The 11,688-nt window shown below is 35.6% G+C and overlaps 1 non-coding gene across 1 annotated transcript; it reads left to right on the top strand.

Moving 5' to 3' along the window:
* The first annotated feature begins 8,722 nt into the window (after positions 1 to 8,722).
* TRNAL-AAG (transfer RNA leucine (anticodon AAG)) lies at positions 8,723 to 8,803 on the top strand. Its single transcript has one exon. It is a non-coding gene; the product is annotated as a tRNA-Leu (tRNA).
* The last annotated feature ends 2,885 nt before the right edge of the window (positions 8,804 to 11,688 follow it).

The raw sequence follows: 11,688 nt of genomic DNA on the forward strand, positions 1-11,688 counted from the left end.
TTTTCATGCTGATTATTTTTTATCTTATCATTTGGTTAATCCTTTGAACAGTTTTTATCCGTGTTAAAATATTGTAGGTGACGAGACTCTGCAAAGTAGTGATTCTCCCTTGAACATGGATTTTTCAGTTGTTCACATAAAGACTACTCACATTAGCCCTCCAATATTAGCTGCAAAGAGTCTTTTTTTTTTTTTTTTTTTTTTTTGAAATTTCTTCTATAGTTATTCTCAAATTGGATGAGGGAAACTGAGCAACGACATGTGACTTTACGAATCCATTTCTCAGGTAATTACAGATGGAAGCATCTGTTTGAAATCTGAGCAACGACATGTGACTTTACGACATTTAAGGGGATGAAGATGGATGTCTTGCATTGTTGGAATGATAATCTTATCCCAATCTCCTTTCGAATTCTGTCACAAGAGCCATAACACTCCACCTACTAGACGTTCTGCTGCTCACAAATTCGAAGTAGCTTCATGCATGAGATACTGCAGCCGGATGATCCGCCATTTTCCTATGACTTCTGATGTAGCTTTCTTATACTTGGACCATCCCTCAAGTGTCTTGATGCCTGATGCAGTCAAACCATTGACCGATAGATGCATATAATAGGTTTAGATATATCTAACTGTATGTGTACCTGGGATTAAGGGTCTGTTCACTTCAGCTTAATTTCAGTTCAGTTCAGCTCCAATCAGTTCAGTTCAGCTCAGCTCCTAATTTCTCTCTCTCATAAAATATTCATTTCAGCTTAGTTCTGTTCAGTTCAGCTCCAATCAGTTTAGTTTAGTTCAGTTCAGTAAATGTGAACAAGCCCTAAGACGTTCAAGCGGACAGAAGGATGTGCACCTGAGTTTTTTAATAGGTTTTAATGTCTTTTAATTATATTAGAACAAAAATTACTCTTTGATCTCCTTCCCTTTGCATTAAAAAATTTCATTTTATGTTTTTTTTTTTTTTTTTTTTTTTTTTTTTTTTGCTATTGTTAGCATCCTTTGCATTTAATTTTGTACCCTTGTTAAGGAAAAGCAAAGATATGTGATTCTTTATATGTGAATCATTGTCAATACAACAAAGATAGCTTATAGAGAATTCACTTACCAACAAAATATTTTAAAGATCAAAAGAAAACCAAGAGTGGGGCCAAATTAAAAGGTTTTAGCAAGCACCCTAAAAACCTTACTTAGTTTAATTAGAAAGATATAATGCAGTATACCCAATTTATCAAATTGTTTGAATTCAAGTTTATTCCCTATTTAAATTTGAATCGAACCATCAAGGGGCTAACTCTTACGGTATGCTAATCATAGATCACATGGTTACCAATTCTCTAAAAGTGGGGAAGAAAAAGTAGGTGAAACCCGCAAACAAAGACCAATAATATTCCTATGTTCCGATATCTTTTCCATATTTTCTGCCTTTCAGATATTTACATCATTTTACCTCCTTAAATGTTAAAGGCTCCATCTTAAAGACACAACCTACCTGATATCGATCTTTTCTAGCAACCTAAATCCAAAACCCAACCTAGATTCGTCTTCGTATCCTCAAAAATTGGAGGTTGCATTGTAATAAGAAGATCTTCAAGGTGCACTAAGCACCACCTAAATAATGATCTACTTATCAATTCATGGCTTAAGAAATTGTAGGGAAACTATGCCACCTAATGTCGAAAGAGACACAAACAAATTAATTAAGCAGAAAACAAAGATTGAGGTATACGTAGTCGAATTAATTACTAGATGCATCTAAGAGTTAGGTAAGAGTGTAATATAATTCCAACACAATTATTCAAAATCAAAATTGTAGGCCATATATTCTTTTATTGCAATTAGATGCATAAATGCAATGCACCCCCATGTTGTAATGCAAGTTGGATGTTAGCTAAAATGGGGGTATACTACTTATACATACTTTCTAATTTCTTTACTTACCAACCCTATTTTTATTAGTAAAATAATGATTCCTAGATTTATATAAAGTTTATTAGTTTTACTTTTACCTACTCAACCATGATTTCAATTTAATCTTGGTAAGAAAGTAGCACGTGTTTGATTAAGGTTGATTAGAAAATTTGTATATTAATTTAATTATTTTTAATATTTTAATCTCTACTTACAAAGAGAAGTGGGAATTTGGTTGATAAACTTTGCTTTGCAAAATAACCCTCTCTCCATTTATTAAATGAAAATTAATTTTAGGTTTCAAAAAAAAAATGAAAATCCCTTTATTTCATAGTTATCTTCCTATTGTTAAAGTTTATTTGGCTTTTTATACGAAAAGTCTGTTCACATTTACTGAACTGATTGGAGCTGAACTGAACTGAACTAAGCTGAAATGAATATTTATGAGAAAAGGAAATTAAGAGCTGAACTGAACTGAACTGATTGGATCTGAACTGATTATTATATTGGAGCTGCCCTAAACTGAACTGATTGGAGCTGAACTGAACTGAACTGAACTGAGCTGAAATGAATATTTTATGAGAGAAGGAAATTAAGAGCTGAACTGAACTGAACTGATTGAAGTTGAAATGAATTGATTGGAGCTGAATTGAACTGAAATTAAAATGAAGTGAACAGGCCCGAAGTATATTAAATTTTTTTACTATTTTGAGAATTATAAATCTTTTTTATACTTTTCCAAAAGTAATTATGACAATGCTATATCATATGAACGAAAGTAGTTATTTTTTTTTTCTCCATGTTCTATATCTTAGTAATTTAATACACCAAATTTTATTTTATTTTAATTGCATTTCTCATTATTGTATTATACGAAGTACACAAAAATAAATAAATAAATCATAAACTGAGTTTAAAAGATAAAAAGAAATTCAACATAAGGCCTGTAAGATACTATGAAACTCCTTGAGTCGGAGTGTATTCCATTAATCATATATATAGGGTTACAATGATGAGTCCTAAACACGTTAGGAAATCTCAAAAGATATTTACAGAATATTCACAAACTATATCCTTCTATACAGAATACTATCTAGAATATTTATCATATTCTAACACACCCCCGCAGTCATAGCGGGAGGAGGACGGACGCTAAGACTAGATCTGAAGTCCAAAAATAGTTGTCGAGGGAGGCCTTTCGTGAAAATGTCAGCAAACTGATAACGTGATGGAACGTGCAGGACCCGTACATGCCCCAACGCCACCTTTTCTCGGACGAAATGAATATCCATTTCGATGTGTTTGGTGCGTTGGTGCTGTATGGGATTATGAGAAAGATAGATTGAACTAACATTATCACAATAAACAACTGTGGCCTGTCGAAGTGGACAGTGTAACTCCAAAAGCAAATTTCGAAGCCAACATGCCTCGGCGACAACATTTGCGACGCCCCTGTATTCTGCCTCTGCGCTTGATTTCGAAAGAGTAGGCTGACGCTTAGAAGACCAGGAAATGAGATTGTCCCCTAGAAAACAACAATAACCCGAGGTCGATCGACGAGTGTCCGGGCACCCGCCCCAATCTGCATCAGTATATGTAATCAAGCTTGTAGGAGAAGAAGGATATAAATGCAACCCATGATCAATGGTGCCCTGTATATAACGTAGGATGTGCTTCAATGCATCATAGTGAGCCTCTCTGGGATCGTGCATGAATAAACATACCTGTTGTACTGCATAAGCTATATCAGGGCGAGTAAAAGTGAGGTACTGTAGTGCACCTGCAAGGCTACGATAAAGTGTTGGATCCTTAAACTGAGGTCCTGTCTCTGCACTGAGCTTGGATTGAGTGTCCACTGGAGTCGCCGCAGGCTTGCAACTACCCATGCCTGCACGCTCTAAAATTTCTTGAGCATATTTTTGCAGAGACAATAGCATATAAGAAGGAGTACGAGTAACAGCAATACCCAGGAAAAAATTCAAGGGACCTAAATCAGTCATAGGAAATCCAGAACGTAAGTGAGAGATGATGCGATCACGTAAAAGATCTGAAGATGTAACCAACACAATATCGTCAACATATAATAGCAAATATGCTATGTCTTTTCCATGTCGGAAAATGAATAAAGAATTGTCCATCTTTGCAATAATAAACCCCATCTGCAGAAGATAGTTAGCAAAACGCTGATACCAAGCTCTTGGAGCTTGTTTTAGGCCATAGAGAGCCTTGCGAAGTTTGCACACATGACCTGGAAACCTCTTGTCAACAAACCCAGGGGGTTGATGCATATATACACACTCATTTAAATCACCATGTAGAAATGCATTCTTCACATCAAGTTGATGAATAGACCAATTCCGAGCCATAGCCAAGCTCAATACTGTTCTAATAGTAGCTGGTTTCACAACCGGACTGAAGGTCTCATCACAGTCAACACCTTCAACCTGAGATCTGCCATCACAAACTAAACGAGCTTTGTGTCTTTCAAGATCACCATTAGCATTAAATTTATGACGAAAAAGCCACATACAATTGACAACATTCACCCCCGTTGGTCTAGGAACCAATTCCCACGTCCCCGTTTCAATTAAAGCACTATATTCATCACGCATCGCAACATTCCAATTCGGGTCGGAAAGGGCTTGTTTGTGATTTTTTGGAAGAGGGGATCGGGTCAAGGCATGAATTTGTGAGGTGACGGCAAGGCCGTACTTTGGGTTTGGTTTTACAATGCCATGCTTAGACCGCGTTCTCATTTGTGGTGAGAGTGGGGGAGGCCGAGTAGGAGTAATGGGTGTGTATGGGATGTTTGCGAATGGTGGGGGTTAGGGGCTGCAGAAGTAGCACTCACAAATTGTCGATGGTGGAGGATAGGTGATGGGTCATCAGATGCAAGAAAATCATAGTCACTTGATGTATAGGTGCTAAGGTTATGGAAGGGTAAAGTATGTTCATCAAAGGTGACATGCCGGGAAATAATGATTTTCTTTGTGGTGAGATCCATGCATCTATAGCCTCTATGTTCGGAAGGATATCCTAAGAACACACAAGGTGTAGAACGAGGAGCCAATTTGTGAGTTGCAGTCGCAGAAAGGTTTGGGAAACACAAACACCCAAAAACACGAAGATGAGTATAGGAAGGAATAACCCCAAAAAGAGCTTGAGCCGGAGTAATTTGATTGAGAGCTTTGGTTGGTAAAATGTTGATAAGATAGGTTGCCGTCTCAAGGGAATACAACCAAAAAGATGGGGGAAGAGACGCATGAAATAAAAGTGTACGTTTAACATTGTTAATTGTACGGATCATGCGTTCAGCTTTGCCATTTTGTGATGATGTGTGTGGGCATGAAAAGCGAAAAACCAATCCATTTTTGACACAAAAGGATTTGAACGGATCATTATCAAATTCGCGACCGTGATCGCTTTGAAAGGATTTTATGGGTCGTTCAAATTGAGTGAGTACATATTGTCGAAAATTGAGAAAGGTTTGAAAAGCTTGTGATTTATTAACTAGAGGTATTGTCCACACATAATGAGTATAATCATCCAATAAAACTAGATAGTACTTATGGCCTTTTTCACTTCGAATAGGAGAAGTAAATAAATCAGCATGAATAATATCAAAGGCGGAAACAGTAGTACTAGTAGAATTATGAAACGGCAAACGATGATGTTTTCCCAATTGACAACCAACACATAAATTATTGGAGCCGTGCTCCTTATTACAATCAATCAAATGTTTACTCCTAAGAAAATTAAAAATGGGTGCCCCGGGATGTCCCAAGCGGTTGTGCCATGTGGATGGAGACAAAGCTGTGAGAGAGGTGGCTAGACAAGCCGAAGGTGAGGTTGTCACTGGATAAAGGTCCCCCGTACTATTGCATCTGGTTATTATTGTCCCCGTTCGTAGGTCCTTCACAGAAAAGCCACTAGGATCAAACTCTATAGAGACAGAATTATCAGAAGTAAATTTTCTAACAGAAATTAAATTTTTGATAATTTGGGGAGCTAAATAAACATCACGCAAGGAAAGGGATTTATTTGCAATAGTAGAATGACCATAACCCGTAATTGGAATGCGATGACCGTTACCCACTTGAATATAATTATGAGTGCTTAAATTAAAAAGGGGTAAGAGATTACCAGCATTGTTTGTCATGTGGGAAGTTGCGCCAGAATCCATATACCAAGCCGGATCATAATTCTGAAATCCCATAGTTGCATAGGCATTTCCAAGATCAGTAGGAGAGTACTCCGTGCCTTGAGTGAAATATGCTTGAGACAGCTGCTGTTGGTACGCATACTGCTGTGGATTCGAGGCTGCCTGGGCTCGGGGTGCTGGCGAAGGCATGAAACCAGGTCGTGGGGCTGACCATTGTTGGGGATGCGGGTATGGTGCCTGACCCCACTGCAGGGGTGCCTGCTGAGCTTGCGGCTGGGCAGGCTGGACTGACCAGCCTTGCTGCCCCCATTGGGGTGCTGCTTGCTGCTGTTGTTGGGCCTGCTATTGCTGCCCAGAGCCGCGGCCTCGGCCCTTGCCACGGCCACGACCGCGGCCTTTGCCACGGCCACCAGTAGGGCCACCACGACCAGCCTGTTGTGGCTGTTGTTGCTGCTGTGAAGGTGCGGTGGAACCCGAAGGAGCAGAGTTCGAAGATTGAGCGACGAAGGATGACTGAGCCACACTAGAGTCCTGCGCACGCCTCGATTCTTCAAGTAAAAGACGGGACCTTGCAGTTTCAAAGGAAGGAAGAGGATCCGTCTGTTGAATCATAGCAGCAACTGTGTCGAAGTCGGTATTCACAAGACCCGAAACTAGGCGAATTACCATTTTTTGCTCTGACACTGAGTGATCAACATTGGCTAGTTGATCTTTGAGGTTCTTCAACTCCCGGCAGTAAGATGAAACATCACCAAAACTCGAGAGATGTAAAGAATTAAACTGATTTTCGAGATAGACCGCCATAGTGGTTTTGTTATCTTGAAAAATAGCCTTGATTTTGTCCCATATTTCTTGCGCCGTTGCTCCTCTGCAAAGAACAGTCTCAAGCAATTCACGGGAGATCGTACCATAAATCCAATTTTTGACAATTGAATCAAGTCTTTTCCACATATCCTCAGAGATATCCGTAGGCTTTGTGATTTTTGCATCGATGTGATCAAGAACATTATAGGCATGACAATGACATTCAAACAATTCTACCCAATTCGAATATTGAACGTTCACACGATCAAGGATGAGAGGGATTATATTTTTGATGTTGTTCACCCCGAGAGCAGGATGAAACTCAGAGGAGGAAGATGAGGAGTCACCGGTCTTTCCGTCCTTGGTCATGCTTGGTGGCTACTGGAAGAGGAAAGTGGCGGCTAGGGCTAGGTACAGTATAAGAATATAAAATAAAAATATATGCGGAAGCTAGGATCGTAACCTAAAATCTGATACCATGTAAGATACTATGAAACTCCTTGAGTCGGAGTGTATTCCATTAATCATATATATAGGGTTACAATGATGAGTCCTAAACACGTTAGGAAATCTCAAAAGATATTTACAGAATATTCACAAACTATATCCTTCTATACAGAATACTATCTAGAATATTTATCATATTCTAACAAGGCCAATTTTTATTGAATAGAGTCCAATTTATTAAAGCATGTATTAATTTTAAAGTACAGTTAAGCATGGGTCGAACATTGGCTTGATTACAAGTCCATTACCACGTACATTAGTAATTTCATTGTTGTTGTGCTTATAATAAAATATCCCCACCCTATTTCTAAACCTTAGCTTTATTTTTCTACTCATTTCATATAGATACATACAATAAGATAAGTTTGAAAAAAGTGAGAGTTTGAGAGAGTGTAAAAATAGATGGATATTGTATAGAGATGTGGTATAAGAGCAACTTCAATGGTTGTAGATAAAGACTTGCTTGCAATTTTAAATAGTCCCTACCTACTAGCTTGACCATTGGAGTCAAAATATGTAATTAGCTTAATCAAGCAAATTAGCTTTGCCAAGCTAATTTGCTTGAAAAAAACTTGCCAAAAAGAAAATGTTAAATGTCAATTAGTAGTTAAGATAAAAATAATAAATTGATAATTTAAATAGTAAGCTAATAGCTAGCCATTGGGGATCTAACTAGCTACAAACATAATTAGCTTGAAAGCTTATGTGGCATGACAAGCTAATTTTACAATTGGCTTGCCATTGAAGTTGCTCTAAAGGCCAGGTTTTCCCTTCACTTTTGATTAATTGCAAGTATGCAACAATTTTAATTTCCATCTAATTTTGATAATTACAATACCCATCCTAATTTGGAAAATGACTCAATATTATTTATCATTTCTTTCTTTTATTAATCATATCCTATTTTCACTACTTTTTATCATTCACACTAAGGGCTTGTTCACATTTACTGAACTGAGCTGAACTAAACTGAACTGATTGGAGCTGAACTGAGCTGAACTGATTAGAGCTGAACTGAACTGAACTGAATTGAGCTGAAATGAATATTTTATGAGAGAGGGAAATTAGGAGCTGAACTGAACTGAACTGAAATTAAGTAAATATGAACAGGCCCTAATTGTAAATTTGTAATTAGTATTTACGAGTAGTATTTTATCTATTACATGATTCACATCAACGATTAATATAGCTACGCTAATCTCCTCTTCAGTTTTCAATATTAATTTTTCATTTGAGTGTGTTTCAAGTCTAATATTTATTGCAGTTTTACAACAGACATTGTTGTTTATTTGTGATAAGAATAGAAATTTTAAAACTTATTTTTGCGGAAAAGATCAGCTTGTTGAGATGGCCGAGTTGGTCTAAGGCGCCAGATTAAGGTTCTGGTCCGAAAGGGCGTGGGTTCAAATCCCACTCTCAACATTTATTTTTTATTTTTTGACAATTATTGCATAAATGCATGATGACCTTCGTATCAAACAAACCATAATATTGATATCCCTCCCGTCGGAAAAAAAAAAAAAAAAAAAAAATATTGATATCCCTCATGCATATCCTCTGTAATTTACTTACTTGAATAGCTAAAATAGAGGCCTAGAGGGTGATTATTTGCAAGGTAAAATTTATTGTCTTGTAAATAATTAAGTTGCTAAAAATGGATTATGTCAAGTCACTTTAAGCTATATAACTTATAGTTATGTATATCCCGAGAATTTAATTATGTAGCAGATTATTTTATATTATTGCATTCATAAGTCATATCTGAGGAGATATATACTACAATCCAAAAGCCAAGTAGTTGGATGATGGTTAATATGGTGTTTCTCCACACGGCTTGTTTGACATGTCATTCACATTGAAATATAATCATACCATTTCATATTAAAATAACCTATAAAAATAATAAAAAAGTCAAAAAAAAAATAATATATGTGGAAGAAAGGTTAACAAATTGGTGAATATTTTAATTACATTAAAAAATGAGTTATGAATTAACATAAATTATGTAACTAGGAGACTTGCTTAAGCTTCTTGCCAACCATACTAAGCTATATAATAAAAATATAAATAACCAGTCCAAAAAATTACACTGATGTTGAAAATTTTATGTGTATTAGTTTACAAAATTGGTTGGGAATTCATTAGTGGAAGTATTGGTAGGTCATTTCGTCAAAGTGAAGAATTTAAATGGCAAATCAAGTTACATACGGTGTGGGAATAATTGACAATATAGTCGGCACAAGATGTTTTTGTTGGAGTAGCCTTGGCTCGACTCATTTACACCTTTAATTCGTTTTTTTTTTTTTTTTTTTCCTATTTCTAGAACCACAGCTAATAACATTTTCTATAAAAGATTTCCTGTGTGTGTTGCTATTAGAGAAACTTTGTGTATCCCTATTATAGTAACTTTGGGTGAGTGTGAAAGTGTTGAGAATGATGTAAGTGACCAGATATTTTAAATGAAAGTTTTTGGCACTAAATTTTTTTATGTTGGAGTAATGATTTGTGCTAGCTCACGTTTACTTCATCCGATCCTCACAAAATAAATTAGATCACTTTACGAACCCCTTACTTTCATCTATAATATGGGGCAAACTTAGGTGACATTAAAACTATATACGTTTATTTATGTATTAATTAAGTTGAGTGAGGCAATGAACAATTGAACATATTCAAGCTCGGTAAGTCGGGCTTCAATCTAAAATTGACGTAACCTAGCTGTATCATTGTATGTTACTTAGGTCTCCTAAGTTTTCAATGTTAGACAACATCCCAACTCATATGTAGGTTATTTCTAACAATATAACTAAACCATATTCATTTGATTATTGTTAATTAATCCACACTTCAGTATTCTATATAAGTATCTCCCTAATAATAGGAGTCTAACATAAAAAGCAACGATCAAATTAGCGTTGTTAAAAAAACGGGTAATAGGCCTTGTTCGTCAAAACACATAAGGGTCTATTCTGATTTACTAAACTGAGCTGAACTGAACTGAACTGATTGGACCTGAACTGAACTGAATAAAGCTGAAATGAATTGTTTATGAGAGAAGGAAATTAGAACTGACCTGAACTGATTGGAGCTGAATTGAACTGAACTAAATTGAAATTAAGCTGAAGAGAACAGGCCCTAAGTTGCTGAAGTAACATTTAAATTCAGGCAAAAGCTAATAATTTTAGCATAACCTCATTACTACATTGCCAAACATTGATGATGTCATGACAAGTCTTGAATCTTGACTAAGTTTGCTTTCACTTCTTTAAGGCTAACAAAACATCTAAAACAAGAAATATATATTCATCTAATCTTAAATATTCATTGACCATTGTTATACTTATGAAAGTGCCAAATACATAGATTATGGTGTTCACTTAAGTAAAGCTCAATACCAAGATAATTGTTAAAATTTTGGCACGTACCTATCCGGTATATGCTTGCGTATATCCGCAAGCATTGTGCTGATATTTTCCTCTAGACAATAAATGATCAGCTGTAATTCAGTGATTAGAAAAATTATGAAAAAATTTCACAGTAGAAAGTACACATTAATACAAAACGCAAATACAGTGAAAATCTTCTTTTAATAGTTTGTTAGTGTACAAAAAAAAAAAAAAAATAAAAAAAAATCATACATTAGATTAGAAAAAATCATTTCTAATTAGATGAAGTAGACATGACCTTATTATAGTTGACTCTACACCACAATAGCAAGTTATAAATATAGCCGTCTATACTTTTTTAGACAAACGCATTAAGGAATCCGCCTTAACTAACATAGTTATTAGGAAAAATTTCTTACATTAACTTGATAAGTATTGTGTGTTCCTCGTGTGTGATTCATAATTTATAATCGGGTGACATTTTACTAATTAAGGATCTACTTCTAATTGGTTAACCATATAACTTAATTGGCGGTCTACATAGGAGTGAGACCGTCAATCCAAGATCCCAAACCCGTATCACATGTTAGTTAGAGAAGAAATATCACTTGAATCTCATTGATAAGTTATAAACTTATAATGATACCATCTCTGATAAAATATTTCACATAAATTGAAAGATTTTTTTTATTTTATTTTCAACCTGGTTTATATGAGGATTGAGGGACAATATTTGGTAGAAAAGGTAAACATACATGCGTAAAATTACTTGATCAATTTTTGGTAGGAAAGGCAAATTATAGATGTATTGAAATGAGAATGTGTTGAGCAAAAAATAAAAAAATAAAAATAAAAATAAAAAATAAAAAAAATATAAAAAAGAATTGAGAATGTGAGAATGTGAGATTTTGTGGGTCACAA

This window comes from Chenopodium album, chromosome 27 (genome assembly GCF_948465745.1).
Source record: "Chenopodium album chromosome 27, dcCheAlbu1.1, whole genome shotgun sequence".
NCBI classification, from domain to species: Eukaryota; Viridiplantae; Streptophyta; class Magnoliopsida; order Caryophyllales; family Amaranthaceae; genus Chenopodium; species Chenopodium album.